We start from the raw sequence: 9439 nt of genomic DNA on the forward strand, positions 1-9439 counted from the left end.
AAATGAGTAGTAAACTAAGAATCATGTTACTTTGCGAAAAACGGAAAAACCTCTTATGCTATCTTCAGCAGTCTCACTCATTCCACCTTCTATTTCAAACTCGACTCTATAATTACTGTAGTCTATAGTGGAAACAATGTTTTACATGGCCATATACACAGTCTGTTGGCTTAGCCTTAGCGACAGCCAAACCAGAAAACCTCTTAGTCTGGATGCAGCAATGGAGCAACCATAGCACATTTTACGTACTTTGCGGTCATTGTTATGTCCTCACAAAGATATCTTCTGAATGCCAAGACATGGGAGCATGTATAGAAAATGGTATCCAATGCAAAAAGATAGGAAAACAAGCAACATATAGAGAAGAGGTAAGCGAATGATCATGTTGTGCCACACACAAAGAGGGGGCCATACATTTGCCACTACAACATTTTGACCACCAAAGAGGGAAACCCTAGACGCTGTAGACTCAGCATCTGGTTCATCTAAAAACATAAGATAGAAAGTAGTTTCAACCAAAAACATGAAAAAGGAAGAGCAAAGGCAATAATCAGGTCTATTCAGTGATGTTTTAAATAGTGGGCTAAGATATTTGGTGACAACCTCCTCAAAAGCTATAAAGAGTTATAGCGAGCTATGGTGAAAGCAATAAAGATCTAAATTAGGTATACACATAAACATTTAACTACAGAAATATTATGAACACAAATACTCAAATATATGCACATGATCTAAGAGAATAAGTTTCTGAGTTCATTACTTAACATTCAATATATCAATCAAGTGATCAACATGCTCACTGCTATGAGCAAAATTTAACTCAACAGTCAATTAATATTCAATGGTTTATTGCATCATTTATTAAGTAAAGAATCTAAAGTAAATGTATAAATTATATTCCTCTACACTAAAGAATGATATCTATCTCGACGTTAAGATCTCCTCCCTCTTGGGTCAATTACTTAACTAAATAGTTTTCCATTGACTATGATTAGTTAATAATTAACTCAATCAATCATCCTGGCACATTATCCATATAGCGCATTGTATATCTGACCTTAATCTAGAATTACCAGGTCAAAAATGGACATTATAACTTACATCTAGTTGACACCAACATTAAAACGTAGTTTATGTTTACAAGACATTGCTCCAAACAGTTATCACACATACACTAAGAGTATAAGGGGAAGCCTTTTAAACAAATAACAACATCAAAGATACATGTAAGGTAACCACATGCGGGGACCTGTGGCATAAAAAAAAGAACCTTGATGTTTGTGTATCCCAAACACTTCACAAGAACTTGCTTGTTTGACCTAGTCAATTGGTGTTCGAACTTCAACATTTTGAAGGTACCGACACTGCTTCAATATCAATAGTGTCTGGAGTAGATTCTATGTAACACCCCTGGTGTTACTGAGACTAAAACTTGAGCATAACATCATGTGCATTGACATATCATGTGTTTGTTACACCTAGAGTGCATTCAATAGGTAAAATTTTCAAACAAGTTCTGATGATAGGACTTGATGTGTACCTAACCCTAGGGTAGGGTACTTAACCTTGAATTAGGGCTATTGAGTGAAAGTGAAGCTCAAATAAGTGATAATCTCCTAAGATATGAGAATTGCTCACAAGGTATCACACTTGATGTACTTTAGTGGCACAAAAACCATAAAGTCCTCAAAACCCTAAAAAGAAACCCTAGAAAACCCAAATTGAAACCCTAGGGGGCTAAATGTAAATTCTAGGCACTTTTGGACCAAAGTGCAAATAGTAAAGTGATAGAGTACCATAAACCTAGTAATTTTCACATGGAAGGATTTGCCTGAAATATGGAGGGATTTGGACCTATTTGTAAATAGACCCATGAACACCATATGACTAAGTCTGAATTTGAGTGAGTTGGGACTATCTTTGGAGCTTTATATCTCTTAATTCATGAGGATTCTGTCCTGGATCAGTACATCAAGATGGTAGAGCCATGATAAGAGAATAAGTTTGACTGAAAGACTCAACCCTAAAACCTAGAGGAGTTTAACGAAAAACCCCCTCAAACTTGAGCTATTAGACTAAGGCCCTTTAACATTCAGAAGATCAGTTGTATGGGGCCGACTTTGGGACCGTGTGGAGCTCAATTTGATGGGTGTTTGACTAAAACCTTTGTAATAAGGTTAAAGCTGGTTTGTAGGGGAATAACTTTGGTACAGTAGTCTTACTAGCTTGTGGTACAAAAATCAAAGAACCAGTGGTATGAAGTTGCTCTGTCAGAAGCAAGTCACGCAAATTGGGCGATACTGAAAACCGGATTCACAGCAGTATGGTCTCAGTGAGATGCAGCCAAATTGAGAGCACCAGATCTGAGAATTTATGCAGTTTTGATCCATGAATCCTATAGTAAACTTGAAGACCATTGTCTTGTGAACACTTCTTATTAATAAAGATAAACCTGTTCTTAACAAGAATCAAGAGAAAGGGGGGTGAAAGGAGGTCGGTTCAGTGGAACAACGAAGATCAGTGACTCAGGAAATATCTGAAGAAAAGATCCGTGGTACTATGGATTCGGATGTGTTCAAGTGAATTGGAGATAGAGACGGCCGCGGCAAGATAACTTTGAGCCGATTCACGGTCTCGCGGATTAGGCCGAGGTCCGGCCGGAGATATTTCACTGGTGCTCACCGTGGCGCGGTACTTTCATCGCCGTGTCACTCGCGCCTCAACTCTACCTCACTGTGCTCTTTCATTACATGGTGGCCATGTGCTATCGATGCGTTCCGTGGCCAGGCGAACCTGGTATGGTTCCATGCATTTGAATTGTTGTTTTAGCAGCCCTGTATGCCCTTAAAGCTCACTATGGCAGTCGTTTGGCCATTATGGGCACAGTTTTGTGGGAACGCGGGATCGACGTTGTGTACCCTACCGTGTACAACGCTTACGTCGACCAACTAGGATTCTATTGAACCAACACTGGTTTTTGTGAGCACCGTGACCTACGTGACCCCCCTGATGCTCTCTGTTCCCTTAATTTGGGATTTCCATGACAAATACTGCAAGAACATGCACTGCGGAACCGAGACCCCGCCGTGCGCATGGTTAGGACATTCTCTGGACGTGTGAGCCAAATTAATACCCATGGCGGCTCAGTTTAGGGTAGAATTAGGTCGGACGAGTATTAATGAGTGCTCGGTTCCTCCGCCGCTGGCGCGGTAAGGAGGTTTGTCCTCGCCGCCGTTCGGAGTCAGGGACCCAATTTTAAAAGACACAAAACTTTGAAGGGGCTAAAAGAAAAGTGTCAGTGACACATTGAAATCAGCCGAGGACTTCCCTTCTAATATTTGAACCGGTAAGGGCCTGTGCGCAAAATTTACCGTGTGGTCGAGGGCGCGCCCAAATTCCACGTAGACCTGGGCTAATCGAGCTGGTTTCGGCCCAATACTGTAGATAGTTTTTCTTTTTCTGAATAGGTTTGGAAATCCATCAGAAATTCTAGAAAAGTAGTAAAAATATGGAACCAATTTTACTAAACTCCTAAAATTCCCTAATATTTAATAAAAATAGTTCCAAGATTTTTCGTCCAAACCAAGAATTATTTAGTATTTAAGGAAGCCTAAACCTAGACTTTTGGAATTTTAGAAATTATTTGATATATCCAAAAATAATAAAACTTTTTGTATAAGTTTCATTTGGTAATTAGAGCCTTTGAATAAAGTTTGGTATGCTTGGGACATTGTTTGATCCTAAAACCCCAAAACCCTAGCCTCTTAGAATAAAACTGCCTAACCCTAGTATTAGCCCAGAAAACCCTATGTTGGGGACTTGTTCTCAAATGTTATGAGTTAAGAACAAGGCAACACAAAAATGTTAAACATTAAAGTCCTTCGTCCTTCGAAGCATTATTTCCCTTGAGATATAATGATTTCCGGACGAAGGTTATGAAGGGCATACCTTCATCAGCACAACATATAATAATGGAGAGGGAACCATATTAAATATAAAAAATAATATAAACAATCATGTATTATCATCAACTCATTTCTATTTTATTATTGTGGAAAAGTGGAAATGATATCAAATTACAAATGTACCTTCGGCTCGAAAGAAGGTAAGAGTACAAGCGTGACGTAAAAGCAAATGTCAAGTCAGTGTAAACAGTACGGGGACACTGTTCATCTATTTATAGGCACGGGACGCAGCCCATGTAAAATTACACTTATGCCCTTTACATTTGCTAATGACTCTATAGTAATCCATCGAGGTCTGAATAACCTTTTCCCTTTTAAGTCGGTTCCCTTTTCTGCTATCATGCCGAAGCTTCCCTGCGCATAACTTCGGCTCTGCGCCAGCCTTCGTATTCTTTGTGCTTTTTCACGTTGTGGTTATGATCCGGGTCCGAAGGTACCTGTTTGTGTATCATACTCCAGAAACATTGTTAAATCATGTTTTTGAGGACCTTCGGAAGCCGAAGGCCCCCAACAATAGCCCCTCGCAATATTAATTTGTTAGAATGATAAATTCAGATTGCGATACGAACGAAGGCCCTAAGCCGAAGGTCCAAAAAAACACCTTCCCTTTGCTAGAATAGCAACAATCAATGACAAGCGGGGCCCTCCGGCTTGCAACGCATTAGGTGTATAAATAAGAGCGCACCCCAAGCTCATTTTGGCACTTTTTGTCGTCTGCTCTGCTTGCTTAATTTTTAGCTCTTGCATACCAATGCTTGCTTTATTTCTTAAGTTTTCTGAGCTCCTGAGCTTCGGATTTGAAGTTTTCGTCAATTCCAAAGATAAAATGTCTCAAGACAAGAAGACAGTTGCTGAAGCGAAGCTAACCAAAGAAGAGAAGCTTCTTAAGGAAAAAACTGCTGGATTCATCGAGTCAATTGCAAAGACCAACACAGAAAAGATTACAAAAGAAATTCTAGAAGGCTTATCTGAAGAAACGGATGACAACGATAGTTATGATGTGGAAAGTGGGAGCGAAGACTCCGAAGATCGGCCCTGGTGACCAAGTCACGCAGTCTTCGGAAAGTCGACTATCAGGCAAAGTCATCTTGATAACATGAGAGGAAGGTATTTTCAAGACATATCTATTGTGAGGGCTGACAACGGAGACAGGACTTCTCCTGTCCCCGAAGAGAATGAAGTCGTGATCTACCAAAGCTTTTTCAAAGCTGGGCTTCGGCTCCCCTTAAGCAGATTTGTGGTTGAAGTTTTAAAGATATACCAGATTTTTCTTCACCAAGTGCAAAAAGAATGGGAATCTTCGTTTGGGCCGTGAGGAGTCAAGGTTTGGAACCAAGTGCAAAAAGTTTTTGCAGCATGCACGAACTTTTATACGAGATGAAGCCCTGGGGTAAAGAACAATATCATAACGATTTTGGCTGCTATAGCTTCGTCGCTCGTTCTGGCTCAAGCTGCCCCGTGCCGACCTTTCGGAAGAGATGGCCTGGAGACTGGATGAAAGAATGGTTCTATGTGGAAAATGATTTAAAGGCACGAGAAGACATTAAAGATATCATCATGCGTCCTATCTGTCAGTGCTTCGGCCTTCGGAAACCGAAGGTAGAGATTGATGAGGCAGCCGAAGGATGCCGAAGGGCCTTCGGCACGGTTTGCTCTTTCATCGGGACAAGGGACCTAATCCAGGAGCACATAGCCTTCAGAATATGGCCACTTTTAGAGAAGTGGGAAATGCCGAAGGAGACTGTCACTAAATCCGGCGAAGGAGAGCTGGTTCGACTGAAATACAGCTTCAAATATGGAGATAAATTTGATAAGCCAAACGATGACTGGCTGAAATGTATCGAAGGTACAAGTGATGAACTGCTTGGGCCGTACTCCAAAGCGGAAGATAATGCGTTATCTGCGGCCTTCGGGAGCCGGAAAAAGAAGAGGCTAAATAGAGTTTTTGATGCTATTGGATTTATGTATCCTGACTACCATTACCCGCCAAGGGGGCAGAAGAGAAAGAGTGCAACTTCTAGGAAGGATGTTACTTCAGCTGCTCCGAGTGAGCCCGCGCCGAAGACGAGAAAGATGAAGGTTCTTACTCACCGACCGCGCTATATTGAACCGGCCACAGTGCTCGAATTTGGCGGTGAGACCTCTTTGGCTACTGAAGCCAAAGAAACTGTGCTTACGCAGAAGATTGAAGAGCCGGCTGTAATGCCGAAGGCATCAACGACCAAATTAACTGAGCCGAAGGCTAACAACATTGAAGAGATAAAGGTCGAAAGAACAAAGATATTAGAAGTTATAAGCCCTTCGGCAGAAATGTCAGTGCCGAAGGCACAAAAAGATCTTACAACGACCCCCAAGAGGAAAAGGATGGTCAACGTACTGGATGTGCTAGAGACGATAAAAACTTCAAGCTCTACTCCAGGGAAAACTGCCGAAGCTTTAAAAACGCAGACTGAGACAAAACTAACGAAAGCCGAAGCTGCAAAGAGCCAGGCCGAGACCGAAGCTGGACCTTCAGAGCCCGCCAAGGAAAAATCCTTAGAAATCAGAGAAAAGGAGGCGGAAAAAGAAGCTACAAAACAAATTCTGCCTGAAAAAACTGCCACTCCTACTCTCGAAGCATCTTCCGAAGTTCTCGATTATATTGTACGACATGCTTCGGGAAAAAGGTTATCTGAAGAAGAAAAGCGAGAAGCTCAATATTATGCCCAGAAACTGAAATATCCAAAGGGGGCATTGATATTCAACGGCAGCGGAGAAGAAGATTTCTTGTATTGTCTCCCAGACAGTAAGGAGATTTCTGTCTGCCGGGAGATGAGCAGAAGCTTCGGATTTTCGACACTAGAAGACGGGCTTTCGGTGCTATCAAAAGATGACTTGGCCGACAGCTTAGCATATAATAGTTTAAAGGTACGAGAATGAGCTTTTTGTACTTAAAAACAAAAGATTTTTTATTTGCTTATACTTAATACCGCACTCCTTTCGTAGGGCCTCATTCTCAGCAACGTACTCCGGGCGCAGAAAAGTGCCGAAGACGAAGGATGCACTATAGCTTTGAACATCCTTCGTTCCGAAGTAATTGAACTAAGGAACGAAGGTCTTGAAAAAGATTAAATATTAAACTCATTGGTGAACAAAATAAAAGAAGACGAAGCTACTTCCAAAGCACAAGCTGAAGCCCAGAAATGCGAAATTGAGGATCTTCGGAAACAGCTGGCTGAAGCAAAATTAACATGTGCTATTGCCGAAGCTGACCGAGACGCCAGTGATTACTGGAAAAATTATTGGGATAAAACAGTTGTAGAACTTCGCTCTTCAAAAGAAAGATGTTATGAAAAATCCATAGAATGTGTGGGAAAAATAAAAACTAGCTTCGCCAATGTTGGCGCATATTCAAGTGAAGACAACTTCGTACGGGGCGATCTCAAGGGGCCAATTGAGTGGATTAGCAACGAGGCCGAAGCCTTTGAGGAGATTTTAAATGACCGTGGAGACGTCTGCGCCTTCTCAGGTGCGAGGGGAATTGCAGCTATTTTGGAGAAGTCAGGTTGCGATCATGTGAAAGCTTTGGCCCAAGCCGAAGCTACTTTATCTATTGATGATACGAAGGATCCCTCAGCCGAGGCAAGCTTAATAGGCGGGAAATTTTTCACTGACATTTGGGAGAATGGCGACCGAGGGATGGCTCACGAAATAATAAAGAAAAGCGAAAAAGATACTCACGATACTAGGGAAGCAACGAAGGCAGCTGAAGCAGCTGCAGAACTCGAAAGGCGGATAGGTATTGCTTAATAACTTTTAACTTTATTTTTTATTTTTGTGACTTCGAACTTATTTACGTCTTCTGCCGCAGCTGAACTATCTCCTCCCCTAGAGCCCTTCGAGCCACTGGCCGAAGCAGAGGCAAAAGAATCATCAGAAATTATTAGCATGGCTGAAGCCATTATGGACGAAGCTGTTACTCAACTGCTGACCGAAGCTGCAGACAAGGTTTTGAGAGAAGAAGAATAGATATTGTAAAAATATTGCCAGAATATTAATGTAACATTTGATGGGCTATGCTTGTAATATTTGGTACTCATGAGCTCTTAATGTAATGTGTAAATGACTTTGTAATCTATTTCTTTGCGATGCATGAAATTTTTATTGTACATACCGTTTTTGAGCCTTCGGCGAAAAAACACCTTCCCTTCTTTTCATGCTTCGTAAAGAAGAGTTTTTATGCTTCGTGAAAAATCCTCCAATCGTCGTAGAAACATTAATGCTTCGTTAGTAATAGGCTTTCTTCCTTGATATCAGAGTGCTTTTTAAAATGCACCAAGCGTCGCCATAACACTGATACTTCGTCAATAATAGACCTTTTCCTCCACTTCAGAGCTGATAAATCTGTATCTCTTCAAAACTTATTTTGTGCCTTAGCACAATTTCACTTTTTTGAAGCATTCTCCGAAAGTCAACATTATGTCCCCTTCTTGTGCCATTGATGCAATATGATGTATGATGTTATGTTATGCGAAATGATGTGATGATGTTATGCTATGCGAAAATGATACTTTGTACCGAAGACACACACTCACATCCCCATATTGGAATACACAATCTCTTTGCCGTTTATTTTTCGGCTTCACCGTTTATTTTTCGGTGTATCAGCGCAGACTTTTCGCTGTAAGTTCTGCATTCCCTTAGGAACGTCTTTTGAACTTCTTCGCCTTCTATTTCGGCGGTATTCGCGTTGACTTTTCGCGCTTCGCCTTATATTTCGGCGGTATTTGGCTCTGCATTCCCTTTGGAATGACTTTTGAGCAGAAAACTTACGCTGCGCTCCCTTAGGAACGACTTTTTGTAGCTTTGACAAACTTACGATGCGTTCCGTAGAACGACTTTGGCAAATATACGCTGCGATTCGTAAAACAACTTTTTGTAGCTTCGGAGGTATTTGTGACTTAAGAATGACTTTCGTGCTTCGACGACTTTTTTTGGACTCCGTAAGTCTATGAAGAAGATATATTTTCACTATGGCAAAAACGAAGTTATTACAAAGAATTGAAAACAACAAGAAAACTAGATCTTCCATAATTGTTCCTTAGTAAGAAAAAAATGATAACGAATGTAAAAACTGATTTAGGGGTAGGATATCTCTTAGTAGATATGCTTCGACTCTGGCACAGTACTGTTGACTGTGCGAGCTTCGGACTCCTCCCTGAAGTCTCTCTGCTGATGAGTCTGTTGACTCCCTTCTGGCTGTTGGCTGCGTGAATATGCAGGTTGTAGTGGTGGCGGAGGTGGAGGCTGTGGCCAGGATGCCTGTGGCTGACTAGCCGAAGCAACAGACGCTGCAGGATGGTTACCCACATACTCTGGTATATAGGGTGAGTAATATGAAGCAGTATGCATGACCTGCTTCGGCTGGTTCTGCTGAGCTGCAGCTTCTGCTATTTCTTTCTGTTTCTGAATGGTGACATGGCACATCCTTGTAG

Source organism: Zea mays, chromosome 7 (genome assembly GCF_902167145.1).
Source record: "Zea mays cultivar B73 chromosome 7, Zm-B73-REFERENCE-NAM-5.0, whole genome shotgun sequence".
Taxonomy (NCBI): domain Eukaryota; kingdom Viridiplantae; phylum Streptophyta; class Magnoliopsida; order Poales; family Poaceae; genus Zea; species Zea mays.